The 17,050-nt window shown below is 44.7% G+C and overlaps 1 protein-coding gene across 2 annotated transcripts in view; it reads left to right on the top strand.

Annotated features, from left to right (window-relative positions):
- TRPC4 (transient receptor potential cation channel subfamily C member 4) overlaps positions 1-17,050 on the top strand; it is a 325,733-nt gene that overhangs the window by 89,126 nt on the left and 219,557 nt on the right. The gene's annotated exons all lie outside the window — the stretch shown is intronic.

Raw genomic sequence — 17,050 nt, 5'->3', positions numbered from 1 at the left:
ATTCTTAAAGATAAAGTTAAAACAAAAAACAATAAAAAAAAATAAAAGAATAAAAAATAGGGAAAAAAAAAAACAGTTTAAGAGATATTCTTGGTGTGAAAAGATCCTATCCATGAAAGTTAACCCAATTCAAGCAAGTCAAGTGTATAGAGAATATGAACTTCACAGGTATGTAGATCAGGGGAGTCTGCCATCCTTTGAGTGTTTGTTCTGTGTCTTGTTCCATACAGGAGTGATGAGGCTGGATGGAGGAGGACGTTTGTTGGTCCCAGAATGAGAGGACAAAGAGAGAGTAGGAGGATTGTGAGAAATTAGGTTTAGGCCTAGAAGCTGAGGTTGCGAGCCGGAGATTTTCATAATCTCCTCCTTAATGGTGTAGAAGTATGATTTAACAACCACATACTTAGTGGTCCCATTGTGACGAGTGGGGCCCAAGGCTCTGTGGGCAAGGTCCAGTTCCAGTTTATGCTGAGGTATGTCTGGTAGGAGATCTTTAATGAGTCCTTGAACCGCCGTAGGGATGTCTGTAATGGAGTCTAGAAGGCCTCTTATGCGAAAGTTATATCTCCTGGACCTATTTTCTAGATCGTCAATATATATATTTTTTTTCACTTTAGCACTTTTATGGACTTTAATTTAATGTGTTGTCCAATTATTGAAGTTGGAATTTTTGTCACAATTTTTTGGAAAATGAAGAGGGGCCCGAAATCCAGAGAGCACCTTTTGGCTTTCAAGGAACATAAATTATGCATTTAATTTACTGAATACCTATCACATTTTTGGAGGCCCTGGAGTACCAAAACAGTAGAGACACCCACAAAATGACCTTATTTTAAAAAAGCAAACACACCACATTATTTTCTGAAAGGCATAGTGAGTCTTTTAAAAAGGTCATTATTTTGCAACAAGTTTTTGTCAATTAATAATATATTTCTTCTAATACGCGTCATAGGTATACTTAGACTTAAACTCAAAAACAAATTTTGCTACTCCTCCCTGGTATGGTCATACCACAGCCTAACCACATAGAGAAGCCCAAAATCCAAGAAGCACCTTCAGGTGTTCTATGGGCATAAATTACGCATATAATTTCCTAACTACCTATCATATTTTGGCAGGTCCTGTAGCACCAGGTCAGTAGGAACACCCACAAAATGACCTAATTTTGGAAGGACAGCACCCCGAGGTATTACCCCGAGGTAATATTTCTCACACACAGCATGGGCATACTTAGAATTACAACTCAAAACACATTCTGCTACTCCTGAGTTAGGCGATACCACATGTGTATACTTTTTCAAAACTTTTTTTTTTTTGGACTGATTATATACCCAACATTGTATCTTGGGTATCACACAAATCGACCAATTGTTTCAAAACCAATATACTGTAATTGTCACCTATATGCAAGTAGTCGGGGAATAAGCCTAGCCGACTGGTACATGACATGGTATAGACTCTTGATAAAGTCATGTGTCTGTTGTGACGCAACCCGTCGGCAGAAGCCGGGTGACATCACTTCCGGTCTATGGCCGAGACCGGAAGCCTCTGTGGACACTGCATTGGCGGTTTGTTTTTCTGCTTGTTCCTGCTTGCTTACCCTTACTTCAACTGTAAGTGTTTTTATTGCTTGCTTTATTAAAGTATTTACCTACTACACTATGAGCGCCCCCTCTTGTCATTTTGATGATTGAGTGGCATAGGAATACATCAGGATAAAAGTCCCCTTAAGGAGAGGAATTTCCACTACAGACAACTATTCTATGATCTGAGGAGATATCCACTGTCCATTCCCAGCTATACTTCGTTGGAAAACCCCCTGATGTCCTTGATGGTGATCTAACACACCAAAAAAGCTCTTTTGAGTGTTAATGGAGGTGAGCGGCCATTGCACTTAATCTAGGATTAGAGCTCACAAATTAATTGCCTCTGCGGGCGAACATATGCAATGTTCGGTCTGCCCCCTATACTTCATCATTGAGGCAAACTTTGACCCTGTACCTCACATTTAGCAGGCACATTCCAGCCAATCAGCATACCCTCCCTCCCAGACCCTCCCACCTCCTATAAAAAAGCAAGGGCAGCATCCATCTTAGATTCATTCTGAAGCTGCAGTGTTAGTTAGAGCAGGGAAAGTGCTGCTGCTGAATTAATAGGGAAATCATTAGCTAGGCCAGTGTTCTGTGTCCACTCCTGCTAATGGACAGCATCCTGACAGCACCCCAAAAAGCCCTTTTTAGGGCTGGTATATCAGTCTGCTTTTATTTATTTTTTTTCTATATATTTATCAGGCATTTTTGGAGGCAGGCATGACTTTTTTTGGATTAGTGTTGGGGGGGGGGGGGGGGGTCTAAAAAGTGTAAAAGTGTACCTGTGAAGTTTCAGCTCTGTAGCATGTCCAGAACGAGAAAAGAAAGATCATATAGGTGTGAAAGGAGGGTCCCACCATCCCTGCTCTACTAAAAAATTATCTTTTTTTCTGGTTCTGGACATGCTACAGAGCTGAAACTTCACAGGTACACTTTTTAGACCCCCCAGACACTAAACCACACAAAAAAAGTTCTTAAAAATTGGTATTTTTGATAGAGAGTAGGGTTGAGCGGACACCTAGATGTCCGTGTTCGACGGGTTCGGCCGAACTTTAAAAAAAAGTCCGGGTCCGTGTCCCGGACTTTTACCGAACTTTTCCCGGACACCGAACCCCATTGAAGTCAATGGGGACCCGAACTTTAAGGCACTAAAATGGCTCTAAAACACCAAAGGAAAGGGCTAGAGTGCTGCAAATGGCAGCAAAACGTAATTAAGAGCATGGCAAGTGCTCTGCAAACAAATGTGGATAGGGAAATAACTTAAAACAACAAAAAAAAACAGAAAAATAAAACAATGTTCTTCTTCATCTCTGAAGGACGAGGCCCATATGGAGTAGGAGGGAGGTTGAGGTGGTGGTGGATGTGGCGGTGACATAGGCGTGCGCACAGGGTGTGCTGGGTGTGCCTGGGCACACCCTAATCACCTAGGGCACATAGCATTGCCAGTGAGGAGATGGGAAAGATCTCCCTGGGACCTGCTCTGCTCTATTTCTCCTTGCCTACAGGTACATGGCCCCGATACATTACTCTCCCTGCTGGCAAACACATGCATGTGTATTTCAACTTTGGGGTGCACACCTTAATGCAATAGGCTGCGCACACCTATGGGCGGTGTAGGTGGAAGCGGCGGTGGAGGAGGACCAGGGCCGGATTAACAGCATCATGGGCTTGGTGCTGAGGATTTTGAAGGGCCTTAAGGGCCGTGCCTTGCCATGCACCCAGAGGAGGAAGGGTGCAGCCATGCATGCCTAATTCAACATGGGATGCTGTCTCTGAAGCCCATAAACACATCCATGCATCGCCAACTGTCCCTCCTTGTCCGGCCTTCACGCTGTGTGGGGAGGTTCTGAGGGTGCTGCCTGGGGAAGCGAGCATAGAAGCCAGACTTCTGTGTTTACAAGTGACAGAAGAGCGGTAACAGTGAATATGGCCAACCCGGGGCCTATATAAAAGGTAGGGGCCTGGAGCTGCAGCTCCAATAGCCCCTACATTAATCTGGCCCTGAGGAGGACGAGGTAGCCAACACTGCTTCTTTTCAAAAATTTTAAATGAGGGTACACCCCAAAAGAGTGAGAAAGAGCAAAAATGGAACAATGGGTGGGTAAGGTCGGTATCCATTGCTATTCTGCATAAGGTACGGAAAAGTCCCGTGGGATCCATGCCTGGTTCATTTTAATGAACGTGAGCTTGTCCACATTGTCTCTGGACAGGCGGCTGCGCTTGTCTGTTATAACGCCCCCAGCCGTGCTAAATACCCGTTCAGATAATACACTGGCTGCAGGGCACGCCAGCACCTCCAAGGCGTAAAGGGCAAGCTCAGGCCATGTGCCCAATTTGGAGACCCAGAAGTTGAAGGGGGCAGACCCGTCATTCACTACATGTAGGCGTGTGCACACATACTGCTCCACCATGTTGGTAAAATGCTGCCTCCTGCTAAGACGTTCCATCTGAGCTGCTGGTGCTGCTGTTTGTTGTGGCGTGCTGACAAAGCTTTTCCACATTTCGGCCATGCTAACCCTGCCTTCTGAGGTGCTGGCGGTGCCCTGGTTGCGTTGGCGACCTCCTCCTCCTCCTCCTCTGCCTTGTGCTTCCACTGTGGCCCCGCTGTCAGATGGGAATGCCAGCAGCATGGCGTCTACCAGCGTGCGCTTGTACTCGCGCATCTTGCGATCGCGCTCCAGTGAGTGAATTAAGGACGGTACGTTGTCCTTGTAACGGGGATCCAGCAGCGTGGCCACCCAGTAATCAGCACAAGTTAGAATGTGGGCAACTCGGCGGTCGTTGTGGAGACACTGCAGCATGTAATCGCTCATGTGTGCCAGGCTGCCCAGAGGCAACGAAAGGCTGTCCTCTGTGGGAGGTGTATCGTCCGTGTCCTCTGTATCCCCCCAGCCACGCACCAGTGATGGCCATGAGCTGGCCTGGGTGCCACCCTGCTGTGAACATGGTTCCATCTCCTCCTCCAGCTCCTCCTCCTCCTCATCCTCCTCATCCTCCAGAACTGTGCCCCTGCTGGACAATTGCGTCCCTGGCGTTTGCGTGTGCAGGAACCCACCCTCGGAGCCCCTTGCGAATGACTGCCCTGAAAGCCTTGGAAATGTTACCTCTTCATCCTCCTCCTCCTCCTCATCCTGTGCCACATCCTCTTCCATCATCGCCCGAATTGTTTTTTCAAGGAGGCATAGAAGTGGGATAGTTAAGCTGAGAACGGCGTCATTGCCACTGGCCATGTTGGTGGAGTACTCAAAACAGCGCAACAAGGCACACAGGTCTCGCATGGAGGCCCAGTTATTGGTGGTGAAGTGGTGCTGTTCCGCAGAGCGACTCACGCGTGCGTGCTGCAGCTGAAACTCCACTATGGCCTGCTGCTGCTCGCACAGTCTTTCCAGCATGTGCAAGGTGGAGTTCCACCTTGTGGGCACGTCACATATGAGGCGGTGAGCGGGAAGGCCGAAGTTACGCTGCAGCGCTGCCAGGCGAGCAGCAGCAGGGTGAGAACGCCGAAAGTGCGCACAAACGGCCCGCACTTTCTGCAGCAGCTCTGACATATCGGGGTAGTTTTTAAGGAACCTCTGCACCACCAAATTCAGCACATGCGCCAGGCAAGGGATGTGCGTCAAACCGGCTAGGCCCAGAGCTGCTATGAGATTTCGCCCGTTATCGCACACCACCAGGCCGGGCTTGAGGCTCGCTGGCAGCAACCACTCATTTGTCTGCTGTTCCATGCTCCTCCACAACTCCTGCGCGGTGTGTGGTTTGTCCCCCAAACAGGCAAGTTGTAAAACTGCCTGCTGTCGTTTACCCCTGGCCGTGCTGAAGTTGGTGGTGAAGGTGTTACGCTGTCCGGATGAGGAGGCGGTAGAGGATGAGGAAGTGGAGTAGGAGGAGTTAGGAACAGGAGGCAAACTGAAGCGCCCTGCAATCCTCGGTGGTGGAAGGACATGCGCCAAATTGCTATCCGCCTCAGGCCCATCCGCCACTGCATTTACCCAGTGTGCCGTTAGGGAGATATAACGCCCCTGACCGTGCTTACTGGTCCACGTATCCGTAGTTAGGTGGACCTTGGCACAGATGGCGTTGCGCAGTGCACACCTGATATTTTCCCCCACTTGGTTGTGCAGGGAAGGGATGGCTTGCCTGGAAAAGTAGTGGCGGCTGGGCACGACGTACTGTGGGACAGCCACCGACATAAGGTTTTTAAAAATGTGCGTCTCCACCAGACGGAATGACAGCATTTCAAAGGCCAATAATTTTGAAATGCTGGCATTCAGGGCCAGGGATCGCGGGTGGGTAGGGGGGTACTTCCTCTTCCTCTCAAGTGTTTGGGAGATGGAAAGCTGAACGCTTCCACGGGACATTGTGGAGATGGTTGTTGGTGACCCAGGTGGTGGTGTTGCTGACAGATCGTCTGTTTGCGGGGTGGCAGGTGCCGGTATCACTACAGATGTGGCTGGAGCGGCCGAGACTGCAGCAGAAGAGGAAGCAGGATGAGCCAGAGACGTTTCTTGGTTTTGAAGGTGTGTACTCCACTGCAGCTCGTGCTTTGCACTTAGATGCCTGATCATGCAGGTTGTGCTCAGGTTGAGAAGGTTTATGCCTCGCTTCAAGCTCTGATTGCACAGGGTGCAAACCACTCGTGTCCTGTCATCAGCACATTTTCTAAAGAACTTCCACGCTAGAGAACTCCTTTGAGCTGACTTTGGTGCGCTCGTTCCCTTGCTGCGTTGGGCAGTAGCGGGCGTAGTGTCTAGGGCACGGCCGCTCCGCTTCTGCACCCTGCTCCCTCTTCTGCTGTGCTGGTGGCTCTGTGCGACCACCGCCTCTTCCTCCAAACTACTCAGGTCACCTGCATGACGTTCATTCCATGTGGGGTCGAGGACCTCATCGTCCTCCACATCATCTTCCACCCAGTCTTCACCCCTGCCCTCCTTGTCGGTCTCCACAATGCTGAACGCCGCAGCAGTTGGCACCTGCGTTTCGTCATCATCGGAGACGTGCTGCGATGATCCTTGCATGTACTCATCTTGAGAAATAAGTGGTTGGGCATCGCTGCACTCAATCTCTTCCACTTCTGGGGCAGGGCTAGGTGGATGGCCCTGGGAAACCCTGCTGACAGAGTCCTCAAAAAGAATAAGAGACTGCTGTATGGCTTGGGGCTCAGACTGCTGGCCTGATTTGCAAGGGGGTGAGGTGAAAGACGGTTGGACATTGGCTGCAGGTGCCAACTCTGACCTTTCTGCAGTAGACTGGGTGGGAGACAATGTGAAGGAACTGGAGGCACTGTCAGCAGCAAACCAATCTACTATCGCCTCAACTTGTTCTGGCCTCATCACTTCTAGGGGCGTTTGATGCCCTACCAAATACTGATGCAGGTTCTGTCGCCTACTCACACTTGAGGAAGGTGTTTCACTTGTGCGTGTAGCTGGCACAGATCGACCACGTCCTCTCCTTGCAACAGGAGCTCTACCAGCAGCACCACGACCCAGGCCACGGCCCTTATTTGACGGTCTCCTCATATTTCTGTAATTTAAGATCTTGCCCTAGAAAGGTTTTTATTGAATAGCGGAATAGGAAATATGATCCAAAAAAAGTGTATGTATATCACACGTACACAACCACACTAGGCCCCAATTACTATTGTTTGTACCCCTAAAAGGCTAGATGAGGAGTAGGGGGGGTATGGAACAGGCAGCACCCTCAAACCTTCAGAAGTATGAGATGAACCCCAACAACTTGGAAAGGTGGATCTCTCTCACACGTACCAACACAGACTATCCCCCAATTTAACTGATCCCCAAAGGTTTTTGATTAAATAGCGGAATAGAAAATATGATCCAAAAAAAGTGTATGTATATCACACGAACACAACCACACTGGGCCCCAATTACTATTGTTTGTACCCCTAAAAGGCTAGATGAGGAGTAGGGGGAGTATGGAACAGGCAGCACCCTCAAACCTTCAGAAGTATGAGATGAACCCCAACAACTTGGAAAGGTGGATCTCTCTCACACGTACCAACACAGACTATCCCCCAATTTAACTGATCCCCAAAGGTTTTTGATTAAATAGCGGAATAGAAAATATGATCCAAAAAAAGTGTATGTATATCACACGTACACAACCACACTAGGCCCCAATTACTATTGTTTGTACCCCTAAAAGGCTAGATGAGGAGTAGGGGGAGTATGGAACAGGCAGCACCCTCAAACCTTCAGAAGTATGAGATGAACCCCAACAACTTGGAAAGGTGGATCTCTCTCACACGTACCAACACAGACTATCCCCCAATTTAACTGATCCCCAAAGGTTTTTGATTAAATAGCGGAATAGAAAATATGACACAAAAAAAGTGTATGTATATCACACGTACACAACCACACTAGGCCCCAATTACTATTGTTTGTACCCCTAAAAGGCTAGATGAGGAGTAGGGGGGGTATGGAACAGGCAGCACCCTCAAACCTTCAGAAGTATGAGATGAACCCCAACAACTTGGAAAGGTGGATCTCTCTCACACGTACCAACACAGACTATCCCCCAATTTAACTGATCCCCAAAGGTTTTTGATTAAATAGCGGAATAGAAAATATGATCCAAAAAAAGTGTATGTATATCACACGTACACAACCACACTAGGCCCCAATTACTATTGTTTGTACCCCTAAAAGGCTAGATGAGGAGTAGGGGGGGTATGGAACAGGCAGCACCCTCAAACCTTCAGAAGTATGAGATGAACCCCAACAACTTGGAAAGGTGGATCTCTCTCACACGTACCAACACAGACTATCCCCCAATTTAACTGATCCCCAAAGGTTTTTGATTAAATAGCGGAATAGAAAATATGATCCAAAAAAAGTGTATGTATATCACACGTACACAACCACACTAGGCCCCAATTACTATTGTTTGTACCCCTAAAAGGCTAGATGAGGAGTAGGGGGGGTATGGAACAGGCAGCACCCTCAAACCTTCAGAAGTATGAGATGAACCCCAACAACTTGGAAAGGTGGATCTCTCTCACACGTACCAACACAGACTATCCCCCAATTTAACTGATCCCCAAAGGTTTTTGATTAAATAGCGGAATAGAAAATATGATCCAAAAAAAGTGTATGTATATCACACGTACACAACCACACTAGGCCCCAATTACTATTGTTTGTACCCCTAAAAGGCTAGATGAGGAGTAGGGGGGGTATGGAACAGGCAGCACCCTCAAACCTTCAGAAGTATGAGATGAACCCCAACAACTTGGAAAGGTGGATCTCTCTCACACGTACCAACACAGACTATCCCCCAATTTAACTGATCCCCAAAGGTTTTTGATTAAATAGCGGAATAGAAAATATGATCCAAAAAAAGTGTATGTATATCACACGTACACAACCACACTGGGCCCCAATTACTATTGTTTGTACCCCTAAAAGGCTAGATGAGGAGTAGGGGGAGTATGGAACAGGCAGCACCCTCAAACCTTCAGAAGTATGAGATGAACCCCAACAACTTGGAAAGGTGGATCTCTCTCACACGTACCAACACAGACTATCCCCCAATTTAACTGATCCCCAAAGGTTTTTGATTAAATAGCGGAATAGAAAATATGATCCAAAAAAAGTGTATGTATATCACACGTACACAACCACACTGGGCCCCAATTACTATTGTTTGTACCCCTAAAAGGCTAGATGAGGAGTAGGGGGAGTATGGAACAGGCAGCACCCTCAAACCTTCAGAAGTATGAGATGAACCCCAACAACTTGGAAAGGTGGATCTCTCTCACACGTACCAACACAGACTATCCCCCAATTTAACTGATCCCCAAAGGTTTTTGATTAAATAGCGGAATAGAAAATATGATCCAAAAAAAGTGTATGTATATCACACGTACACAACCACACTAGGCCCCAATTACTATTGTTTGTACCCCTAAAAGGCTAGGAGTAGGGGGAGTATGGAACAGGCAGCACCCTCAAACCTTCAGAAGTATGAGATGAACCCCAACAACTTGGAAAGGTGGATCTCTCTCACACGTACCAACACAGACTATCCCCCAATTTAACTGATCCCCAAAGGTTTTTGATTAAATAGCGGAATAGAAAATATGATCCAAAAAAAGTGTATGTATATCACACGTACACAACCACACTAGGCCCCAATTACTATTGTTTGTACCCCTAAAAGGCTAGGAGTAGGGGGAGTATGGAACAGGCAGCACCCTCAAACCTTCAGAAGTATGAGATGAACCCCAACAACTTGGAAAGGTGGATCTCTCTCACACGTACCAACACAGACTATCCCCCAATTTAACTGATCCCCAAAGGTTTTTGATTAAATAGCGGAATAGAAAATATGATCCAAAAAAAGTGTATGTATATCACACGTACACAACCACACTAGGCCCCAATTACTATTGTTTGTACCCCTAAAAGGCTAGATGAGGAGTAGGGGGAGTATGGAACAGGCAGCACCCTCAAACCTTCAGAAGTATGAGATGAACCCCAACAACTTGGAAAGGTGGATCTCTCTCACACGTACCAACACAGACTATCCCCCAATTTAACTGATCCCCAAAGGTTTTTGATTAAATAGCGGAATAGAAAATATGATCCAAAAAAAGTGTATGTATATCACACGTACACAACCACACTAGGCCCCAATTACTATTGTTTGTACCCCTAAAAGGCTAGATGAGGAGTAGGGGGGGTATGGAACAGGCAGCACCCTCAAACCTTCAGAAGTATGAGATGAACCCCAACAACTTGGAAAGGTGGATCTCTCTCACACGTACCAACACAGACTATCCCCCAATTTAACTGATCCCCAAAGGTTTTTGATTAAATAGCGGAATAGAAAATATGATCCAAAAAAAGTGTATGTATATCACACGTACACAACCACACTAGGCCCCAATTACTATTGTTTGTACCCCTAAAAGGCTAGATGAGGAGTAGGGGGGGTATGGAACAGGCAGCACCCTCAAACCTTCAGAAGTATGAGATGAACCCCAACAACTTGGAAAGGTGGATCTCTCTCACACGTACCAACACAGACTATCCCCCAATTTAACTGATCCCCAAAGGTTTTTGATTAAATAGCGGAATAGAAAATATGATCCAAAAAAAGTGTATGTATATCACACGTACACAACCACACTAGGCCCCAATTACTATTGTTTGTACCCCTAAAAGGCTAGATGAGGAGTAGGGGGGGTATGGAACAGGCAGCACCCTCAAACCTTCAGAAGTATGAGATGAACCCCAACAACTTGGAAAGGTGGATCTCTCTCACACGTACCAACACAGACTATCCCCCAATTTAACTGATCCCCAAAGGTTTTTGATTAAATAGCGGAATAGAAAATATGATCCAAAAAAAGTGTATGTATATCACACGTACACAACCACACTAGGCCCCAATTACTATTGTTTGTACCCCTAAAAGGCTAGATGAGGAGTAGGGGGAGTATGGAACAGGCAGCACCCTCAAACCTTCAGAAGTATGAGATGAACCCCAACAACTTGGAAAGGTGGATCTCTCTCACACGTACCAACACAGACTATCCCCCAATTTAACTGATCCCCAAAGGTTTTTGATTAAATAGCGGAATAGAAAATATGATCCAAAAAAAGTGTATGTATATCACACGTACACAACCACACTGGGCCCCAATTACTATTGTTTGTACCCCTAAAAGGCTAGATGAGGAGTAGGGGGAGTATGGAACAGGCAGCACCCTCAAACCTTCAGAAGTATGAGATGAACCCCAACAACTTGGAAAGGTGGATCTCTCTCACACGTACCAACACAGACTATCCCCCAATTTAACTGATCCCCAAAGGTTTTTGATTAAATAGCGGAATAGAAAATATGATCCAAAAAAAGTGTATGTATATCACACGTACACAACCACACTAGGCCCCAATTACTATTGTTTGTACCCCTAAAAGGCTAGATGAGGAGTAGGGGGGGTATGGAACAGGCAGCACCCTCAAACCTTCAGAAGTATGAGATGAACCCCAACAACTTGGAAAGGTGGATCTCTCTCACACGTACCAACACAGACTATCCCCCAATTTAACTGATCCCCAAAGGTTTTTGATTAAATAGCGGAATAGAAAATATGATCCAAAAAAAGTGTATGTATATCACACGTACACAACCACACTAGGCCCCAATTACTATTGTTTGTACCCCTAAAAGGCTAGATGAGGAGTAGGGGGGGTATGGAACAGGCAGCACCCTCAAACCTTCAGAAGTATGAGATGAACCCCAACAACTTGGAAAGGTGGATCTCTCTCACACGTACCAACACAGACTATCCCCCAATTTAACTGATCCCCAAAGGTTTTTGATTAAATAGCGGAATAGAAAATATGATCCAAAAAAAGTGTATGTATATCACACGTACACAACCACACTAGGCCCCAATTACTATTGTTTGTACCCCTAAAAGGCTAGATGAGGAGTAGGGGGGGTATGGAACAGGCAGCACCCTCAAACCTTCAGAAGTATGAGATGAACCCCAACAACTTGGAAAGGTGGATCTCTCTCACACGTACCAACACAGACTATCCCCCAATTTAACTGATCCCCAAAGGTTTTTGATTAAATAGCGGAATAGAAAATATGATCCAAAAAAAGTATATGTATATCACACGTACACAACCACACTAGGCCCCAATTACTATTGTTTGTACCCCTAAAAGGCTAGGAGTAGGGGGAGTATGGAACAGGCAGCACCCTCAAACCTTCAGAAGTATGAGATGAACCCCAACAACTTGGAAAGGTGGATCTCTCTCACACGTACCAACACAGACTATCCCCCAATTTAACTGATCCCCAAAGGTTTTTGATTAAATAGCGGAATAGAAAATATGATCCAAAAAAAGTGTATGTATATCACACGTACACAACCACACTAGGCCCCAATTACTATTGTTTGTACCCCTAAAAGGCTAGATGAGGAGTAGGGGGAGTATGGAACAGGCAGCACCCTCAAATCTTCAGAAGTATGAGATTGTGTTCACTGTACCCCACAAAGATTGAGTTCACTGCACCCCACAATGATTGTGTTCACTGCACCCCACAAAGATTGTGTTCACTGCACCTCACAAAGATTGTGTTCACTGTACCCCCCAAAGATTGTGTTCACTGCACCCCACAAAGATTCTGTTCACTGTACCCCACAAAGATTGTGTTCACTGCACCCTAAAAGGATGTTGTTCACTGCACCCCACAAAGATTGTGTTCACTGCACCCTAAAAGGATGTTGTTCACTGCACCCCAAAAAGATTGTGTTCACTGTACCCCCCCAAAGATTGTGTTCACTGCACCCCACAAAGATTGTGTTCACTGCACCCCAAAAAGATTGTGTTCACTGTACCCCCCAAAGATTGTGTTCACTGCACCCCAAAAAGATTGTGTTCACTGTACCCCCCAAAGATTGTGTTCACTGCACCCCACAAAGATTCTGTTCACTGTACCCCACAAAGATTGTGTTCACTGCACCCCAAAAAGATTGTGTTCACTGTACCCCCCCAAAGATTGTGTTCACTGCACCCCACAAAGATTCTGTTCACTGCACCCCACAAAGGATTTTGTTCACTGCACCCCAAAAAGATTGTGTTCACTGCACCCCAAAAAGGATTTTGATCACTGCACCCCAAAAAGGATGTTGTTCACTGCACCCCAAAAATGATTTTGTTCACTCCACCCCAAAAAGATTGTGTTCACTGCACCCCACAAAGATTGTGTTCACTGCACCCCAAAAAGATTGTGTTCACTGTACCCCCCAAAGATTGTGTTCACTGCACCCCACAAAGATTCTGTTCACTGTACCCCACAAAGATTGTGTTCACTGCACCCCAAAAAGATTGTGTTCACTGCACCCCAAAAAGGATGTTGTTCACTGCACCCCAAAAAGGATGTTGTTCACTCCACCCCAAAAAGATTGTGTTCACTGCACCCCACAAAGATTGTGTTCACTGCACCCCAAAAAGATTGTGTTCACTGCACCCCAAAAATGATTTTGTTCACTGCACCCCAAAAAGGATGTTGTTCACTCCACCCCAAAAAGATTGTGTTCACTGCACCCCAAAAAGATTGTGTTCACTGCACCCCACAAAGGATTTTGTTCACTGCACCCCAAAAAGATTGTGTTCACTGCACCCCAAAAAGGATGTTGTTCACTGCACCCCAAAAAGGATTTTGTTCACTGCACCCCAAAAAGATTGTGTTCACTGCACCCCACAAAGGATTTTGTTCACTGCACCCCACAAAGATTGTGTTCACTGCACACCAAAAAGGATTGTGTTCACTGCACCCCAAAAAGATTTTGTTCACTGCACCCCAAAAAGATTGTGTTCACTGCAGCCCAAAAAGATTGTGTTCACTGCAGCCCAAAAAGATTGTGTTCACTGCAGCCCAAAAAGATTGTGTTCACTGCAGCCCAAAAAGATTGTGTTCACTGCAGCTCACACACAGAAAAATGGATGTGGATCACTGACACCTGCCTATCTCCAATCCCACACCACACAGCAATATCGATTGTAGTTTGTAGAACACAGTTTCCCTAAAATTCAGCAGACTCTGTCCCTTACAGGATTGAGAAGAGATCGTAGATCAGGATTGAGTGCAGATTCACCCCACCCCCCACACAGCAATATCGATTGTAGTTTGTAGAAGACACTGACCCTATAATTCAGCAGACTCTATCCCTAAAATGCCTACAACTCGCCCTGCCTAAACACTCCGACCTGTCCCTCAATTCTATCCGGACACAAATGGTTTTTTCCTGCCTATCTTTCCCTAATCAGCAGCCAGCACATTGATGTGTGCTCTGTCCCTTAGCTAAGCAGCAGAATGACGCTGCTGCGGCGGCTGCCTCGAACTTATAAAGACTTGGTCACATGCTTCAGACGGCCAATCACAGCTACTAAGACATTTGCAGGCATGGCTGGGATGGCTTAAGGCACACCAGTTAAACGATTGTTGATTGGCTGTTGAAAGCCCGCCATGAAAAGAGCGCCAAAGCATGCAAAACCCGGAAATAAAACGACCGAACACGGATTTTTACCCGAACATACAGTAAAGTGTCCGTGTCCGTGTTCGGGTAAAAAAAATCCAATTATTCGGTACGAACACGAATAATACAGTCCGTGTTCGCTCAACACTAATAGAGAGCCAATTATTGGAAAAATAAAAAAAAATACACTTTTTAGACCCCCCAGACACTAAATCCAAATATTTTTTTTTTTAATTTTTCCAATAATTTGCTCTCTATTAAAAATGACAAAAACTTTTTTTGTGTGATTGATAGTCCTTGGGGCATGACCCAGAACCCTAGGCACTTTTTAGGGGCATTTATTGGGTTTTAGGGCTTCAAAATGGTGTTTTTTGATTACCGAAGTTCGGGTTCCATTGATTTCAATGGGGTTCTGAAATCCGGGCCGAACTTTTGGGAGGTTCGGGTGTTCTGGTCGAACCAAACTTTTCAAAAGTTTGATCATCCCTACTGATTTCCCCTTTCCTTAATCATTTCTGAAACTCTTCAACTACACAAAGTACTACTGTGAGAGCTGTGATTGGCCACAGCTATCACATGATACAGGGCCATTGTGAATGGTCCTATACCATATAATCACTGTGACCGATCACCGTAGTAAGCAATGACATCATGAAGGACAGCCATTGTTTACTAATGGATGGGCATGTGTACAAAATTGACCACTCACAGTGGTCACGTGATACCAGGGGGGAGCACAGCTGCCTGGTACTCAGATTGTTGATCCCCTGTGTCAGGATCCTTCTGCTGTTCATTGCCGGGGGGTGTGGCGGGTGGCGCATGAGGCGCACTTCTGGGATAATGTACTGATATAAATGACACTTGGCCATAATTTGAACAGTGGCCAGGCTGGAAGAGGTTAAACATAAATAATTAATATTTTAAAGTTTCAGTATAGCCAGTTTATAAGCTCAAAATATCTGTTGATCCTGCCAAAAGCACAATGGTCACCTCTAATAAAGTGACAAGGCTGCTCCTCCATACCCTAGGATAGGAAACATGTTATTGGAAGAAACCCAGGTGAAAATGAAAGGGAAAAAAAGCCTGGAAAAAACACAACACAGACCCTAAATCTAAGAACAAATAAGCTGTAATACAATATAATATATTTTTGTTCTTAGGCTTAGATACTTTTATCGAGCAGGCCCATTGCGCAGATGATTACAGATAAGCACAGAATATTCAAAATTGCAGAACATTGACTTCATTCATCATATCTAGTCAATATAAACTTACTAGCAAGTTCTGAAAAACTCATACCCCTGTAAACATGGCTGTAGCTTTATTACACCTTTTTCCATTGCTTTAAAATATTGTATATGCTTATATCATACTCTGCAATATGCAATGTGCAATATGTGCTTTCTCTTGACCAAACAATCAAATCTTTCTTTCATTCTGATTACAGATTGCAATATATCCTGATATATGAAATTGTGGCACATATTCTGAATAGCACAACGGAAATGTTTTTTTTTTTTTTTTTATGTGGAACCCATGGATAAACTCTTAATATGATAACAGTGCTTTCAGGCATATCCTTCAGTGTTAACTGTGTACAATAAAATTCTGTCTTTGCCGTCCATCTCTGTCATCTTGGCAAGAGATCTATCAGCTCTAAGATCCTGACTTTTGTTAATGGCATACCATTTATCGGATTATCATAAAAGTAGGTTGTAAATGTATGTCATCTGTTGTGTCACACATAATAACTATTACATAAATGTCTCTGTTGAAGTTTAAAAAACAAAACAAAAAAAGATACAGAAAAATATAATAAACTTTCAAATGCTTGATTCTTTGATTTGCCAATTTTTTACTTGTTTACTGATTTTAATGTGTATTGTTTTTGAAATGCATAATTGAAAACTGTATACTAATTTGTGTAGTGAAAAATAATTAACAATATTGGCATGTTAGTATAGTACAGGAACAGCCTAGTTTTTAACTTGAATAGATATTCTACACAGCTTCCAGTGCTTTAAAAAATTAACAAAACAGAAAAATAGCATAATTTTGTTTGTGACTTAAAGTGATACTAAATACACACCATTTAATTTACATTCCCTTCTGTTTCTGTATGTGGATGACTGTAATTATTTTAATAAAAAAAAAAAACATTGAAGTACCTTTTTCCTAATCGATATACAGCTGTCACATGACCAAGCTCTTTCCCAGCCTGTCTACGGGGGAGCTGCTAGTCCTCTTCTGCTGGTCACATGTTGAAAACGAAAAAAAAAAAACCTTTGGAATACAGAGTAAAAAATAAAAAATAAAAAATATCAATAAACTGTTTTATATTGTCATAAAAATACATAATTGAATTTAATATATAATTATTTTGTGGAAATAACATGGTGTGGTGTATTTCTTCCAGTCACAGGCTGTAACATGCCCC

This window comes from Pelophylax lessonae (genome assembly GCF_965119305.1).
Source record: "Pelophylax lessonae genome assembly, chromosome: 2".
Taxonomy (NCBI): Eukaryota; Metazoa; Chordata; class Amphibia; order Anura; family Ranidae; genus Pelophylax; species Pelophylax lessonae.
The sequence above is the reverse complement of the archived record's forward strand: the minus strand, read 5'-3'. Positions and strand labels throughout refer to the sequence as shown.